Here is an 18,740-nt window from a genome sequence, read left to right on the forward strand (position 1 = left end):
AGCCTTCTCCAGTCTCTACACATGGACAAGTGTTTGTGTGAAAGAATGTACACCTATTAGTTTGTACAGGTTGACTATTCAGGTACACAAACTGTACACCCATGGAACTTTACATGTGAATAAGTACATGAATGTACAGGTCAACTATTGTGTCCACAGATTGGACACTCACTGAATGTTACACGTGAAAAAAGCATACACATGTCCAGCACAACTGTTGTGTACATAGACTGTACATTTGTGGGGTGGTACTCAATACAAGTCCTACTGAGAGTATGCCCATTGAACTTAATGGACACGATTAACTTAGGTTCATTAATTTCAGTAGGTCTCGTCCAAGGAGGACTAAAGTGAATACAACCCATTCAACTTTGCCTGCAAGTGTACGAGTGTACAGTTCAACTCTTTATGTACACAGGTATACATATTGTACACTGAGCAGGTGTTGCATCCAGTAGCAAGTAGCCACAGGTCATCCGAAGCTGACAAACAAGCATCTTCTGAAAGTCAAACAAAATCTTAGAGATGGCTATCTTTTAACTTGGCATGCTATAGAATTGCATTCCCATCAAATGCAAGCCTTCCTTTCCCCATTTCCCAGCCATGTGCCAATTTGTTGTATCCCTGAGTGCAGTGGTTCTTAAACTTTCTCGTCCTGTGGACTGTAACTCTAGTTTGCTGGCTTGTGTGGGCCACCATGTTTTTGTACTTAAAAGGTCTGTTGTTTCCCGTTTTTGACCTAATCTTATCCACTTGGGGGCATATCCACACTTCCTCTTGACCTGCGGCTTCTCCCCTCCCCCACCTCCGAGAAACCTCTCTTTGGTGCTCACTCAGAGCAGGTGGCGCTGTGGGTTAAAGCCTCAGCGCCTAGGACTTGCCAATCGAAAGGTCGGCGGTTCGAATCCCTGTGGCGGGATGCGCTCCCGCTGCTCGGTCCCAGCGCCTGCCAACCTAGCAGTTCGAAAGCACCTCCGGGTGCAAGTAGATAAATAGGGACCGCTTACCAGCGGGAAGGTAAACGGCGTTTCCGTGTACGGCTCTGGCTCGCCAGAGCAGCGATGTCACACTGGCCACGTGACCCGGAAGTGTCTCCGGACAGCGCTGGCCCCTGGCCTCTTAAGTGAGATGGGCGCACAACCCCAGAGTCTGTCAAGACTGGCCCGTACGGGCAGGGGTACCTTTACCTTTACCTTTACAGAGCCAACAGCAATTGGGTTTTCCATAGATATTCTGATGTAAAGCTAAATAGTGGGTTTTCCCTAGGAAAGGAGTGGGGGAAGGGGCAAGCCGCTCATAACCCATGCTTTCTAGCCACAGGACAAGCACTTCCACTCATAATAGCATCCTCCCTGTTCCTTAGCATATTGTAGCATTGGCAAAGCTGTTCCACAAACTTCCTTCAATGAACTTCCCATCCTGGAACCTGAGGCTATTTGGTTCTATTCAATTACTCCTACATTTTTATCCCTGCTGAGAAGTCAAGAGGCTTTTCAGTTGGTTTTAATATTTGAACTGGAGAGTAATTCATCCCAGCCATACCTGGTGACACCACGAATTCAAGATGGGACCTTCTATATTCAAAACAGATGATCTACCACTGAGCTAGGGCCCTTCTCCACAGGGTACAGAACCGTCTTTCTCTCATACTACAGTTGTCTTACATGTATTCAGTAGGAATGGATAACCTGTGACCTCCTGGTATTGCTAGATTCAAACTCTCATCAGGCTAGTCAGAATGGTCAGTAGTCAAGGCTGATGGGACATCCAGATTACTTGTTTATTGAGCATTCATCCAGATTTGCTCAGAGGTTTACCCAGTGGTTAGACTATATCTAGTCTTCTTTGAGCATTTGTTCTGATTTTTCTGAGGTAATAAGACAAAGAGCATTCATTCTGATTTGCTTCTGTGGAAGTTACACCGTTTCCTGTCAGTCCATCATTATACCACACTTTTTAGTGCATTTCCCCATAACTTTTCTAACTGCAAAAAGTCCATTTGTTTTCTTAAAAGGCAGATTTGTTGTGACAGAGTGCTTTAATCCACTTTTAATTGCACAAACCTAAATTTCCGGTGTGCGATTTAATCCCTCACAAAATTCTGGAGATGACCCTGAAGGGCCTCAGGTTGCCCACACCTGTATTCAAGTCTTACACAACTGCAGAACAGAAATAACAACATGAAACCTTCTTTTAAAAATCTTACCTCCGTACAGAGAGCAGAGCAGAAGACCGGGTCACTTTCAGCCCTGCACTTAAACAACAACAACAAAAACTAACAAGCTTAGTTATCCCTTAAGATTGAAATATGTTGTGTTGATTTTCGATTCTCAGAGTTTGAGAACTGTAAGTTGAAAAACTAACCAAAACATTATTGGAGCAATAATGCATGATAAAAGTGAGTCTTGGGATAACTGAGCACTGGTAGCTTGTTCTATAACGAGGAGGAAAACCCACAATAGATTGGCACAAGTCGTGCTCCAAATCTAAAAATGAAAGTCACAAGAAGAATATTTATACATCTGAATGCTTAGAGGTTGGCTGCCAACACACCATACATTTGAAGCATGCAGCATCCTGCAAAGAATTCTGGGAACAGTAGATTATGAAGGTTCCTGGAATTATAGACCTTTGAGAGCGAAAAACTACAATTCCCAGGATTCTTTGGGAAGTCATGTGCATTAAATGTATGGTGTACACACAGCGTGTCAGGAACTGAGTGCTTTGCGAAGTATTTATTCCACATCAGAGACCTTTTCAAAGAATGGTCTAAGGCAGCGTAATAAAACAAGGCAAGGCCCAGTTTAGATAATACCCTCCACCTATGTTGTAAGCTGAAACCTCTTCCCTGGGATCCCCATTTCAATCCTGTGACCACACACACTGGCCTAAACAAGTGCATTTCTCATGCCAGAACTAACCGCCTTAGGCTGTGCAAAGCTGGCATGTGAACGCTCCATGTGCTTAGACAGGTATTTGTGGTGTGGGCATTTCAATGTGACTCTACGCCACATGGCATGAGGACGAGACTTTGGGAGGTAACCTGCTAGGGTTGCCATATGTCTGGGAATTCCTGGATATGTCCTCTTCTTGGGGTCCTACCTGCCCATCTGGGGAGAATTTTACATTTTAAAGCAAATGGATTTTGGTCTTAATAATAATAATAATAATAATAATAATAATAATAATAATAATTTGTGTGGGTGGATCTGGCTTGGAAATGGTGGAGGGGGCCTAGAAAAGCTAAACAACTTTTTGTGTCTGGATTTTTACCTCTTGAAATATGGCAACCCTACTGCAGGCAGGGCACGGATGGTGCTGTGGGTTAAACCACAGAGCCTAGGACTTGCCAATCAGAAGGTCGGTCATTCGAATCCCCGCAACGGGGTGAGCTCCCGTTGCTCGGTCCCTGCTCCTGCCAACCTAGCAGTTCGAAAGCATGTCAAAGTGCAAGTAGATAAATAGGTACCGCTCTTGCGGGAAGGTAAATGATGTTTCCGTGCACTGCTCTGGTTCGCCAGAAGCGGCTTAGTCACACTGGCCACATGAACCGGAAGCTGTACGCCAGCTCCCTCGGCCATTAAAGCAAGATGAGCACCGCAACCCCAGAGTTGGTCACGACTGGACCTAATGATCAGGGGTCCCTTTACCTTTACCTTACTGCAGGCAGGCAGTAGTGTTTAACTTGGTCCTCAGTCTAAATTGGTGAACAGCTGTGGCTTGGTGTTTCCAGATCTCCATGCCCCTGCCAGGCCTGAATGCAATTCTAATTCTAATAACAACAACAACAACAACAACAACAACAACAACAACAACAACAACAATAATAATAATACAACCAATGATGTTTCCCCATTGGACAATATGCTAAATGCAAGTTATGACTGAAACAATGCTCATCATTCATTTCCTCTCTGGGGGGAAATTTCCTCTGCGACTGTGGCTTGAAATCGAAAGCACCAAATTCAGGATACAGCTTCTTAGTGTCCCCATTTTCCACAACCGGTTCCAGATTTACTGAAGCCACCCCGTTTTCTGATTTGATCCCGGAATGTCCCGCTTTCCCTTAGGACACCCCTATTTGCATTGGAGAAATGTTGGAGGGTATGCAGCTGCAAAAGAAGAATCAAGAATGCTATGCAATCTCCAATGCTGCTGTCTTGCTTGCTCAGCAGACTTTTGCTTGAACAATAGAACTTCTCCTTCCTCTCCTCTGCAGCCCCCAGCTGTCTCTGGTGGCTGAACGTGGCACTTTCTGCATCATGCAAAACATGAACTGTGCCACTTAGCTATGGCCCTCCCTCAGTTGCTGTGCACTGAACCCACTAGTACCCACATGCCTTCTCTAAGTCCACTTTGTGGGATGTGATACATAAGTAGCAGTCAAGTACAACATTCCTTGTTTTCCTAGAGTGGACATGCAGGGGAATATTTGGTCCAGCCAGTTTAAAACTTCCTGTTTCCTCCTAGACTGAGACATATTTCCTTTAGCATGTGACTAAAGGTGCACGTAACTTTACCTGCTCGGGTAACAAAAGGGCAAGGCACGCAGCACACTTCCTTCTTTTCTACCTTCTTTTCGACTCCTCTCCATCTTCCTTTTGTCGTGTAAACTGCAGTGACTGCCTGTCTGCAGTCACTGGGATTATCCCCCCATATGGGGTAGATCCAAATGTATATACTTTGTAACTAAGCCTGCCTTCAGGGATCCAACTGTGAACTGATGATGTGAGTAAACTTATTTTATATACTTTACACAAGATTGTGGCGTGTTTATTCTTTTAAGAGGGATATAAAGGGAATTTACTGTACCAGGAATCTAATATTAAGGGGCTTAAACAATCCTGCAACCAGCTATCTGCTGTACATTTAAAAGGGGAATGTAAAACTCTGCTAAGTTATAGAACTTGCTAGTGCAAGTTAGGAAGGATATTAATAAACAATACATCCTCTTCTGCCTCCCTGAACATTCCCACATGCTTGCCTACTATTGGGCAGGCAGTGTTGCAGCATGGCACTGTGGCCCCTGCACAATCCACTGGGTGTTGGGGGCTGGCCGGATCATAGCCTGCCTGCAAATTGGCCAATCGCAGGCAGGCTGCTGTGCAGGATCTCCCCAGGGGCAGGGCCAACTGCGCCAGCTGGCGTCACTTGGGTCCACGCCCTGGGAGTCAATCGAAGGGTCTGCCCAGGCCTCTTCACCCAGTGTTGGATGATGGGGAGGTTGTAGCCTCTGCCTGCCCCTCCACAGAAAAGGGGACCGTGCGGAGCTGCTTCTGTCTGGATGTTCAGGCTGGGCCTAGGGCCCTCACACTCCTCACATGGGGACCTGTTGGTTTCTGCTCTCTTCACTGTGCAGCAAAGTGCTTGTCACGAGACAGGTATTTACATTCCACAGAGTTGCTGTTGGAGTTTCTCACGGGAAAGGAGACTGGATGTGACGTACACTGGTTTCCTGTTTTTCTGTTCTTCTCTCCGTGCTTCAGAGGAGAGAGGATGCTTTCTCTGCTCTGGCAGAGGCAAGATGTTTTTCTGTAATATACCAGCTTTGAAATGTAAATAAAGCAATATAGAGTATGTGCACGTATTCCTCATCATTCCGCTGTGCACGGGACACTGCAAATTCAACAGGACCCCTTGGGTATTTGATGTAAATCATAGCCCCTCCGCCCCTGGTTGGGTTGACCCTAGAATACACTCTCAGCAGACCGAGCTAAAATGGTAAAATTTTAAAATCCAAAACTTTCACAGCTGTAGTCAAAAAAGTTGTGGCCTATTTGACCCATTCTTCATTTACACTCATCCTATCTGGTTATTTTAATATACCAGGTGCGAAGGGGTCAGGGGCCTTGGCACGTAATAAACAAACCAAAGATAGAGAACCAAGTCAAGGGATATTTTCCTATATCCCATTTTTTTATAGCCTGTGAAGTCAGTGATCTTCCAGACCTCTTTAAACATCACTTTACAAGCATAACACTCAATTATAACTTCATTGAAATACCTTCAGATAAGGAAAATAAAGATGCTTTGAGTCTCATTGGTGGGGAAAGTGAAGCAGCAATGTTACTTCTGAGAGACCTTCCTTTTTGCTGATGAAAACATAGTGTGGTATCACTTTCCTTCCCCAAAAAATGTCCGAGAGGGGCTGATGCAATGGTCCTCTGAAGGACTTTTCAGGTTGCTAAGTGCCATGCAATATTTTCTCTGTTGCAGAAATGGCAACAATATAGACAGTATGCTTTTCATTAAACCCAAAGGTAAAGAATAAAACAAATTTCCATGAGGGGAGTACAGACTGTGTGTCTCCTCTGTAACTGGATGCAAACGCCCCGAGAACAATGTGCCTGCTGTCTTTAGGCACGAAATCCTCTGAGTGAAATTGCAGAAAACAGATCATGGTATCAGAGCTGCATGGGGCACTTAAACAAATGGCTTTATTAAGCTACAACCCCTTCCAGGTTTGTGCTCCTTGCAAATGCAAGGCTGCTCTTTCAAACACCCCTTCTTTCCCAGATTAATCATTTGAAGACTTTTGCGTGGTATCAAACAAACAAAGGAGGAAGGATGTGCCAGGAAGCAACAAAGAGGTGCACTTTGCTCCAATGAGTGTGGCACAACGGCTCAAAACACATTGCAATACAGTCATACTGCCGGTTCTGCATTCAGTGGTTCTAGAGAATCAGAGACAGCGGGCAACAAGCTATCATGTACAGGTGAACTTCCTTTCAACAGTGCACTCAAGGGTACAGGTTTCAAGAATTGTAGAACTTTGCCACACCGTAACTTGCTAACCAGAAGATTTGGTCTTTCTGAAGACCAGAATTAGCACAGACTGTGCGGCCATTCAGTTTTCCTTTATGTGGTGCAGTGGTGAACAATGATAGCAATACTTTCTAGGACCAGGTTCTAAGTTTTCGCCCAAGTGGGGAACCTGTCTGGGTTGTTATACTGTTTCTGGATGTAGGTGATTGGCTTTTATCTGTCGACATAAAGTGGATTTGTATACATAAATGGGGGCGGGGAACTGATTTGATAGCAGACAGCATAACATTACAGTGGACCCTCTAGATACGAACTTAATTTGTTCCTGGGGTTTGTTCAGACCCTGAAAATTATGTAAATAGAGACGCGTTTCTGCGCACATGCGTGGCACGATTGAGTGCTTCTGCGCATGTGTGCGCGGCAAACCCCGGAAGTATACACTTCTGGGTTTGCCGTGGCCATAACCCGAAGAGTCCGTATCCAGAAGGATACGTAAGTAGAGGTACCACTGTACAAACTTTCTTCTAATCATGAAGTTGTAGAAGTCTAGATTCACATCTTTTTATAAGGAAAATAAAAGAGAAAAGTTTCAGCCCACCCCTTTTACAGATTGTTAGTGTACTCTAATAGACATTCTCCATTGCCCATGTTTGGTTAAAGAGGCCAAGTTTCTAAGAATTCTCCCACATTCCAGACTTATTGCTTCGCCTTCAAGTGCCAAGCAGTTGAGTACACAAGGCCACTCACAGCAAGTCATTTGTCTCTGTTTTCATCGTTACTTTCTCAAAAGAACCACAAAGACAACACTTAAATCATTAGTGTGTGTTTGGCATTTTCCTATCAGGGAGTTGAAATACTGGGAACCAAAAGGAAAGATCCATCTTTGGGAGAAGTTGATGAGGGGAAACAAGAACTGGAACCACAGCCCAAATGTTTATATGGTGATTTAATATGATGCTAGACATGAACGTATTCCAAAAATGAGCATTTGGAGTCTTCTCTACTTTTGCCTTGGTCCAACAATTAGTTCTGGGAGTACTCCTCCATCCGGAATGGTTTCTTTATCAGTTTCATGGAAGGGAGCTGATCTGGCCAGGTTCAGGTTCTTCCCACTGATGCACACAAAGCAATCTATTTCAGAAATAGAAAGGAATGCTTGATCTGGCGTGTCTTCAAAGCTACTTTGTTCTCTACCCCAGATGCTTTGCTGTCTTTCACTTTGGATCCTCGGAAGTTGTTGGACTATGATTCCCACCATCCCTCACCACATGCTGGCTGGGGATGGTGGGAGTTGGAGGCAAGCAACACCTGAAGACCCAAGGTTGAAGAACATGGACCTAGCTTAAACAAGTAGTTGAAACTGGCTTCATAAACATGGCAAGGAGAGCAGCAGCACTTGATTCACAATCAGATAAACATCAGTCAAGGAGCAGGCCTGGGTCACTGACATCAGAGATGCTACAGCCATTGTGACACATTCACAAATGCAACCCTATGTAAAACCAGCATTAAGGCTCCCTGTGTTCAATAGGGCTCCCTCCAAAGTAAGTGTGTGCAGGATGGCAGCCTCAGTTACATGTATTCTATATATCCTCCAGACCTTCTGAGTGTCCCTGTTTTCCAGGGACAGTCACAGATTTACAGAAGCCGTCCTAGTTTCTGATTTGATCCTAGAATGCCCCGCTTTTCCTTAGGACGTCCCTATTTTCTTCGGAGAAATGTTGGGGGGTATGGTAGGATGTCCCTATTTTCATTGGACAAATGTTGGAGGGTATGGAGTTATGAAAACCCCAAGCCAAGGAGAAAAGTAACTATACAACCTTTATGAGACATCTGAAGGCAGCCCTGTATAGGGAAGTTTTAAAAAAATGTTTTATGTTTTATGATGTTTTTGGATATGTTGAAAACTGCCCAGAGTGGCTGGGGCAATCCAATCAGATGGGTGGGGAATAACTACTACTACTACTACTACTACTACTACTGAATAGGACGTCCCTAGTTTCATTCATCTCTTCTTCTTCTTCTTCTTCTTCTTCTTCTTCTTCTTCTTCATTGGAGAAATGTTGGAGGGTATGATCCTCAAAGTGCAGATTTTGAACAGGAATAGTATTTGGCCTATTACGCATCACATAAAATATTCAGACCCTGCCTTTCCTCATATAGCTCAAGGTGGCCACATAACATATGATTCTAGGCCCACGGTCTCCAACAGGCAGGTCATGCCTGTTGTACTATAACTGGATTTCCCCTCATCCTATATGTGGGCATCTACAAGTACCACATGATATCTGCCCTGTCTTTGCAAGAAAGCAATTCCTCAGAGTGGCAGCGCCCAGCCTTTGGACTGATGCCTTTGTTATACTACTTTTGCCATCTGCTAAAAACTGTTGTGCTCCAGCTAGCAGGCAAGTAATTTCAGTGTGCAATTTCAATGTGCGATTTTAGCAGTCATCTTTGTTTTAAAATTGCTTTTTCATATATTAATTTTATTGTTTTTGACATTTGCTTTGATTGATACTACTGTATTGCTGGTTTTTTTTAGGCTGTCTTTTGTTAAACACTTAGAGGTTTTTTAGTTTGAGTAAGCAACGTATGCATTATGTAAAAAATTAGAGAGAGAATTTTTGACATCATGAATATGTTATGCATTATATAATGTGGGCCTTTCTTCCACCCATGCATATAGTGATGGGTGGAAAGAAGGCCCACATTATAGCCTGAAGTTCGTGGTACAATTTGGTCTTTGAAGGGCTGATATGATATTTTCTAGCCATGGGCAACTTAAGATGGAAGGGAAATTCCTATTCAGAAGATAGTAAATGCAAGTTTGTACATGAAATAGTCTGATCAGTGTTCCTGTGCTTCTTAGATTTTGAGTTTAGAATGGCTATGAGCCATCTTTGTAATCACCACAATGGAAGGCAATTTAATGATTTGCAATATTTATTTGAGATTAGGAGTGTTGACAGATTTAGTGTTTTTTAGATTGATTAATCTTCTGCCTCTTAATGAATCAGCCAGTGAATCTCTATACAAAATTTATAGATATTTGAGTGTTACCTAATCCTTAAAATAGGGGCTTTTATAAGTTCATTAAGTACATGTGAGACTTTATAAAAGTAAACAAAGATGATCAGTCATTTGTCTGGAAGGAAGTCTTTCTTCATTTTTATTCCTTATCACAGTTATGTAACATTCAAAATAACCTTGAAACATAAGCAAAATATATTCTAGTGCTAAAAATTAAAAATTGCTTCATTGATTGAATTGATCTTCCCTGATTCAAGGTTTGAGCCCAAACTGAAGTCTACAGATTGCCTTATTTCTCCACTCCATACAATATTAAACCCCACAGAAGATTTTTAAAATATTATTATTATTGAAACAGTATCCCACAAATTCTAAATTTGGTGTGGTGTTGGGATATGTATGAGCCTCAGATTGCCCAAATAATATGGGACATTTCCAGAATTAAATCAACATTTGTAAGTCTTGTATGACTCATTAACAAATTAGTTTCACGGTTGACTTACATTTGTACATGTCAGGGTGTGAATTTTATATACAGATCAACAAGATGGGACAGATTGAGGTGTGGACATATTTATGTAAGGGATCTGTAGGTTTAGAAATAAAGAAAGCAGAATAGGCTCCCTAGTGATGCCTTTTGATTTGCCTTGTTCTTTTACACACTCTGATATCCAAGAAGCTTTGAAGATGACAGTTAGATATTGTGTATTAAGTAGAAGCCAAAGGTTTGTGACAGAGGAAGTCAGAAAGCTAAGGATATTTCAAAGCCTTAACTAAATATCGCCATATGCCATGAGCCAACCCTTCACTCACAGTTAGTGGAACACATGTACGGTATTTCTGTCCCCTGCTTCTCTCTCATTCTCCCGGCCAAACAACGCACAAGCTGGCCAACAAGTGCCACATTTTCTCAAGCAAGATGAAGAAACAATCCCAGTTGCGGACTCTCCAGTTGCCACTCTTTCGTCTACACCAGCTATTCCAGCTGAAGGAGGAAGGTTTCTTTGAATTTTGAACTTCTTTGAACTGCTTTGAACTAATTTGAATTTGGAGCTGCAAACTAATTTGAACTTGGAACTTGGAACCCTTAGCCCACTTAAATCCCCTTGGCCCACTTAATTTCCCTTAGCCCATTTAAGTCCCCTTGGCCCACTTAAGTCCCTTTAGCCCACTTAAGTCCCATTAGGCTATTTAGGTCCCCCTAGCCAACTTAGCTAGCCAACTTAGCTCACTTACATCCACATTAGCCCACTTGAATTCACTTTAGTCCCTTTGCGTCACCTTAGACCACTTAAGGGACATAAGGGAACTTAAGATGGCTAATGGGACTTAATTGCTTAAGGGGACCATAGGGGGCAGAATTCCACATTTCAAAAGAATGGTACCAAACAACAACAGATGGGTGATCAACACAGTTTCTTGCGGATACTCTTTGGTTTTCTCCAGAAGTGCAAGAAAGAGATTTATCACCCCTCCGTGCTCCAGGATAAAGGGAAAAACACTGGAATTGTTGCTCAGCAGTCCACCAGCTAAGTGCTACAGAACTGCATGGGGTTGAGATGTTGAGATGTAAAGCACAAGAGGGGAAAGGGTTTATTGTCCCTTCCACAAAATTTTACTGTTCAGGATCCCACCATTGCTACCAAGTTCCCAAGAGTGTGACATACCGTATTTTTTGCTCTATAAGACTCACTTTTTCCCTCCTAAAAAGTAAGGGGAAATGTGTGTGCCTCTTATGGAGCAAATGCAGGGTGCACAGCTATCCCAGAAGCCAGAACAGCAAGAGGGATTGCTGCTTTCACTGCGCAGCGATCCCTCTTGCTGTTCTGGCTTCTGAGATTCAGAATATATTTTTTTCTTGTTTTCCTCCTCCAAAAACTAGGTGTGTCTTGTGGTCTGGTGCGCCTTATAGAACGAAAAATACGGTACATATAAACAACATCACATCACCTCTCATTTGGCCCTTATGCATAAATCTGTTTCTCTTGCTTACATTACCAGGCTGCTAAATCTTACTGCCATCCCAAGTACAGACAAAAGGGCTAAGCCTGTCAAAATGTTTTGCTCCAGCTATTTGGCAAATGAACTTAATATTCCAGTATTTCAAGCATCTGAATAGTTTTCCATTCTGCTCCTGTTTGTCCTTGCTGTTGCAATCGCTTGAGATCTGGAATGGCTATGAGTTTGAAGTTACAGAGGGAGCCCTCAGAGAAAGACTCTTATCTGTTGCTTCGGGTGTATTTCAAGTAAGTGTGTCCTTTTGAACTTTGGCTCCGATGTTCTTGAGTCAGGACTAGGTTCAAACTGTTTGGCCACATCCCCATTAGATTTCACTGCATTATCCAAGCAGAGCATGCCAATATCCCTTTCGAAGTCACGAAGATGCTGTAGTAAGGTAAAGAAACTCTTGGAGATGGTATGCTCTTTCGCCAGTACTTGAAAATATTACTGATCGAGCTTTCAGTTGTCTGTGCAGTTGGGTCGCAGTGTCTCCAAGAGTGAAACCAGAAATGATGCTAAACAACATTGCTAGAAGTTGCATCTTTGATTCTGTAATTTTGTTGTTGTTTAGTCATTTAGTCGTGTCCGACTCTTCGTGACCCCATGGACCAGAGCACGCCAGGCACTCCTGTCTTCCACTGCCTCCTGCAGTTTGGTCAAACTCATGCTGGTAGCTTTGAGAACTCTGTCCAACCATCTCGTCCTCTGTCGTCCCCTTCTCCTTGTGCCCTCCATCTTTCCCAACATCAGGGTTTTTTCCAAGGAGTCTTCTCTTCTCATGAGGTGGGCAAAGTATTGGAGCCTCAGCTTACGATCTGTCCTTCCAGTGAGCACTCAGGGCTGATTTCCTTCAGAATGGAGAGGTTTGATCTTCTTGCAGTCCATGGGACTGTAATACAGTAGTAAATAGCCACTGCTATTTTAATTAGGCTCATAAGCATTCAGGGAAGGAATCAGTGGCACGCAGTCAGTGGATTGGGGGACTAGGCTAGTCCCCTAAATGTTCTCCTCTGCCTCCTTTTCAAAGGCTGGGAAGCTTCTGCCCAGCTTAGGGAGGTGCGATGCTCACGTGTGCAACATCCCCCCAATTGCCCTTGCAAGCTGTTGTCTCTGGCCCTAACTGTTCCCCTATGGATTTTTTTTAAAAAATAATTTTTATTTGATTTTACAAATGTAAATACGAAATATATATATCTGTAAAATGAGATTTCTCTGGATCTCAAGACTTTCCCCCATCCCCTCCTTGGGTCCTGTTGTCAACCTTTCTGTTATGTACTGAGCTGAATAGGATCCAAATGGCAGCAGTCTGACTGGTCCCAGAACAATAGGATTCAGAATGCAGAAGTCTGATTGGTCCTAGAACAATAGGATTCAGAATGCAGCAGTCTGATCGGTCCACAGGAGCCACCCAATCCAGCTCCAGGTGGAAGTGAATCCACGACCTGATTGGCCTACAGGAGAATCCCAGAATTAGCCAATCGCGTGGGGCCCATTGTGTAAATAATGTATATAAGTCAAACATTCTGGGGGAACTTCCATTCCTCCTCACCACTATGAGCTGAATAAAGAGCATGAAATCCACTCTCGACTCGGAGTATATTTCATTTTCCAACTGCATATTATTCCATAGTCTATATTTTGTATCTATCCATATTGTCCATAGTGTTTGTTACATTGCAAGTGGGATCAAAATCCTGCTAATGTTTTCATCTGCTTACAGTAGTCTCCTAAATGAATTATAAACTCTCCCCATTCCTTCTTGAATTTCTTGTCTTCTTGGTCTCTGAGTTTCCTGGTCAGTTTTGCAATGTCAGCGTAGTCTAACAGCTTAGTTTGCCATTCCTCTCTAGTAGGGACTCTTTCTTCTTTCCATCTCTGGACTAGTAGCATCCATGTGGCTGCTGTCACGTACATAAAGAGTCTTATCTGTTCCTATGAAAGATTTCACCTCACGCCACTGGAAGGGATTAACCCTTTCTTCCACATTGCAGGAAGATCCATAATGAAAATGCCTTTCCCTTGCATCTGATATTATCCCTAGGAGGGAAGCTCTTCTTGGTTCCAATAAGATCTCCCCCTCCCCAGGGTTCATAGCAGCCACAAAGGTGAGGGAATTTTCGCTGGGACTGTGGCAGGCAGAAAGGACAGTGTTGAACCCCATTCTCTATGCTCCACAGTTCTTGTGACTGCCACCCCTGTGACTGTTATATTTTAACAATCAAATCAGACACAACTTCAAGCGACTTGGCAGATGTCACATCTGCATAATTAATCTATAGATAAAACCAGACGCTTAATTCCAAAATGCTGCTGCGTCAGCTACCCAGAGAGGCGTATCTCTGCATCACCCATGCCCCAAAGCCAGAATATGTGTATCTGACCTGCCTCCCACCAATCTCAAAGCAGTAGTAATATTTGGCCAGAGGTTACAGATAACCACCTATTCCTATGGCTACAATCACTGTGCAACAGGTTTTAAGTGGCTTTAGGCATGAGAGGTTGCCTGTTTTCCCCAAAACATTTTCACTACAATGTATCTATCAGGATGCCACACTGTATTAATACATATATCAGGATGTCCAGTGGAACCTCGTGTTACGGACAGGATCCGTTCCAGAGGCCCATCCATAACACGGAACCGACGCAAGCCGAAGCTCCGCATCTGCGCATGCACACGGTACAATTTAGCACTTCTGTGCATGTGGCGAAACCCGGAAGTAACCCGTTCCAGTACTTCTGGGTTGCCGCGGGACGTAACACGAAAACACGTAACCTGAAGTGGACGAAACATGAAGTATGACTATATAGAGCAGCCAAATTTCTTCTTCTTCTTCTTCTTCTTCTTCTTCTTCTTCTTCTTCTTCTTCTTCTTCTTCTTCTTCTTCCTCCTCCTCCTCCTCCTCCTCCTCCTCCTCCTCCTCCTCCTCCTCCTCCACCTTTCATCCATAGATCTCAGGGATGCTTAAAAACAGGAGATTACTTTGCCCCTTTCTCCTCTATCCTAAAAATAACTGCATTTTTGAAAGGCATGTGATATTAGAGAAAGAGTCCTTTCCCCCATTTATAAGTGTGGCTTAAAAGAAAAAGTTTCACTGTTATTGCTTCCTAGCTCCAGTTTTTATTATATGACAATATTTTATTTAATTAAACAAATATAAAAAAGGAATAACAATATCCCTTCTTACAGATTCAGTTAGGTAGCCGTGTTGGTCTGACACAGTCTATATATATATATATAAATTCCAGTAGCACCTTAGAGACCAACTAAGTTTGTTCTTGGTATAAGCTTTCGTGTGCATGCACACTTCTTCAGATGGTACACTGAAACAGAAGTCACCAGACCCTTATATATAGTGAGAGGGTGGGGGTGGGGTTTTTCTCAGGAGGGTAGTAGGAGATGGGTGATTGACTCATTGGGTATGGTAAACCTGTTGACGACTGTTAACGACTGCAATTAGTCCTACAGGAAAAAGCAAGGGATAGTATGCAGATGATTAGCATATGTAATGAGACAGGAATCCAATATATCTGTTAAGACCAGGTCTCTCCATAGTTTTCAGTTTAGTGATAAGTTGTAATTCAGCAACTTCTCTTTCAAGTCTGTTTCTGAAATTCTTTTGTAATAAGGCAGCTGCTTTGAGATCTTGTATTGAATGTCCTGGGAGATTGAAGTGTTCTCCTACTGGTTTCTCTGTCTTGTGCTTCCTGATGTCAGATTTATGTCCATTTATCCTTTGGCGTAGGGTTTGGCCTGTTTATCCAATATAGAGAGCTGAAGGGCACTGCTGGCATTTGATGGCATACATGCCAAAGGATAAATGGACATAAATTCATATGTATGTATGTATGTGTGTGTGTGTGTATATATATATATATATATATATATATATATATATGAATGGTACTTAGGGTAGAGATGCAGAAACTATATCTATATCAAACCCATGGTGAGTTTTTTCTTCCCTAGTAAGTTTTTTCTTTTTTCTTTTTAATTAAGAGATTACAAATATTGATTGGCAGAATGTTAATTGGCTGCAAGCAGCACTCTCTGCTTAGATGTGAAGTCCGCCTGAAGTACACATGGGAAGTTTGTCTCTGTTTCTTCCATTTCAGTCTTTAGTAGCAGCCTCTACTGAATGACTGTGAGGATTGTCTGTCTCTGAGCCTTTCAAAAAGCAAAGCATTCACTGAGATGCTTTTTCTTTGCTAAAAGGCGTTCTCAGCTTCAAGGATGGCTACCAGCCAGAGAAGCAATTTCCTCTTTTACCCTTGCCTTCTTTTCCATCCACCTTTTTTTTCTTGAAAAAAAGGGTGTTGTGTTTTTTTTTAATAAAAAAAATCACCAGCTTATATCAGGAAGCAGTAAAGCCCAAAGATGGTATAACATTTACTCCTTTTATGCAATTAATGGAAGAAATAGTATCCTGTAAGAAAAGTGAGAGGGCAAAGCAATTAAAAATGCCCAGAGGGGATGGGGCATGAGCCTATGTTATCGTCAAATAAATTAGGATGGGAATTTGAAAGAAAAGACAACAACAAGCAGGTTTCATCCATAAATACTTTAGCTTTCATTGTTTGGTGTTACAGAAGCCCAGATTATTACGCAACAAGTTGCATTCAACCTTAATTGTAAGGACATACGGTAAATTCTCTCTCTCTCTCTCTCTCTGTGTGTGTGTGTGTGAGAGAGAGAGAGAGAGAGACATGGCTCTGTGCTAATAACTGAAGGGAAGTGTGTGTGGGGAAGGGGATGAGATGCAAAATATCTGCATATTCAACTTATAGCAGCCTTCTTGTATTTTTTGGAATGGTAACAGATAAGGCTGAAGTACCTTGGATGCAGTTCTGGGTGGAGAACTTACTTTAACTGAGCTCCCCACCAATACTTAAGCCAGTTTGTATCCAAACAGAATCAAGCTGTTCCCAAACGCTACGCACACCAGGTTAGATAATTTGCAAACTGCCTTCACTGGCATTTTAAAATGCCTTTGGACATTTTAATTGTGTGTGTGGTGTTTTTTTTGAAGACAGCCTAGTAAAAGGAACGACTCATCCGGTTTCTATAAACTCTCCACACTCGGAAACCCATTTCAGAAGCAATAAATATTGCATCTCCTTGCGGTCGTTTTGAGAGTGAGCAGAGACATTTACCTCAATAAAGTCCTTAAAGGGTTTGAAAAGTTGATGTGCTTCAGATCAGGTAAGGCCTTTGCTTTGATAGCTCTTGCAGAATACTGAAGCACCTATGTATTAGTGCCCAATCTGCCCTGTAAATCTAAAGAAGTATCATATTGAACAACTATGGCTTTGCCCAAAGAATCATGGGAGATGTAGTTTTTTTAAAAAAGGTGCCAGGAGTGGTTAAGAGCTACAATTCCCAGAATTCCTTGGAGAGAGGGAATTATAAAAATATGGCGCCCTGTGCAAGGCCAAAACTTTGTACATCCCAAATGGATCTTCTCAATTATGAACCTCCTCAATTTTGCACCCCCTCAGCTCGGTGCCCCATGTGGTGGGAACACCCACACTGCCCTAAATCTCTCTCTCTCTCTCTCTCTCTCTCTCTCTCTCTCTCTCTCTCTCATATCTATCTGCCTGACATTCCACAACCAAAGAAACGGGTTAGACCTGGTATAATCTGCATGCAGAGATGACAAAGCTGACTGGAATACTCAGAAACAAAGAGGACAAATTTTTTTTGTTATAAAAGAATGGGAAAAGTTTATAACTTATCTAGGAGACCACTGTAAGCAGATGGAAACAAGAGCAGGATTTTGACTCACTTGTAGTGTAAGAAACATTATGGATAACATGGTTCGATATTAAAACTGGAGTACAAATAAGCAGTTGTAGATGTTTAAAATAAGACTCCATGGATGGGATAGGGGGAAGTCACGAGAGTCGGAGAATCTCCATATACAGTATGATTTTACTGATGTGTGTTTATTTGTACTTTTTATTTGTAAAACTAATAAAATGTCGGGTGGCATTGTGGGTAAAACCTCAGCGCCTAGGACTTGCAGATCGCATGGTCAGCGGTTTGAATCCCCGCGGTGGGGTGCGCTCCCATCGTTCGGTCCCAGCGCCTGCCAACCTAGCAGTTCGAAAGCACCTCCGGGTGCAAGTAGATAAATAGGGACTGCTTACCAGTGGGAAGGTAAACGGTGTTCCGTGTGCTGCGCTGGCTCGCCAGATGCAGCTTGTCATGCTGGCCACGTGACCCGGAAGTGTCTGCGGACAGCGTGGCTCCCGGCCTCTAGAGTGAGATGAGCGCACAACCCTAGAGTCTGGCAAGACTGTCCCGTACGGGCAGGGGTACCTTTACCTTTACCTAATAAAATGTCTTGGAAACTAGACCAGGTATAATCTGGCTTCCTGTGATCATCACATGCCAAAGAAACAAAATTTAAGACGGCACCTCAATAAGTAGGAGTAGGCTTGATTTTTTTTTGTCTTAGGTCTTAACATGTATGTTAATATTTTAAACTCTTGTGGGATATGCTAATATACCACGATTTACATAAAACTGGGTAAAAATGACCAGGTTTGTGGCAGCAACTATCATTCTAACCAACTGAAATTTCAAACACTTCTTGACTTTGGTTCTGTATGTATCGACCACTGTGCAAATAAAACATTTTTTCCTTTTTTTTCAGACATCTGCCTATTTCATGATTAAGTGTAATTCATTTTTTTAAAAAAAAGAAATTAATTTTTAAACCACCTTTTGCAGCCAGCTGTAATGCATTTTCATATGAATTCACCTCAGATTACATTCCTGTTTTCTCCATTTATTTGGCTAATTTGGCTGTAATGTGACAGATCTTATCATGTTTCACAGACTTTGTTTTGACACCAAAAGGCTGTGCAAGCCTTTGCTTGCAAAATACGACATTCCATAAGCACCCTTTAAAGCCCTCGCCCAGTTTATTGGTTTAGTCATA

Source organism: Podarcis cretensis (genome assembly GCF_951804945.1).
Source record: "Podarcis cretensis genome assembly, chromosome: 4".
Lineage (NCBI taxonomy): Eukaryota > Metazoa > Chordata > Lepidosauria > Squamata > Lacertidae > Podarcis > Podarcis cretensis.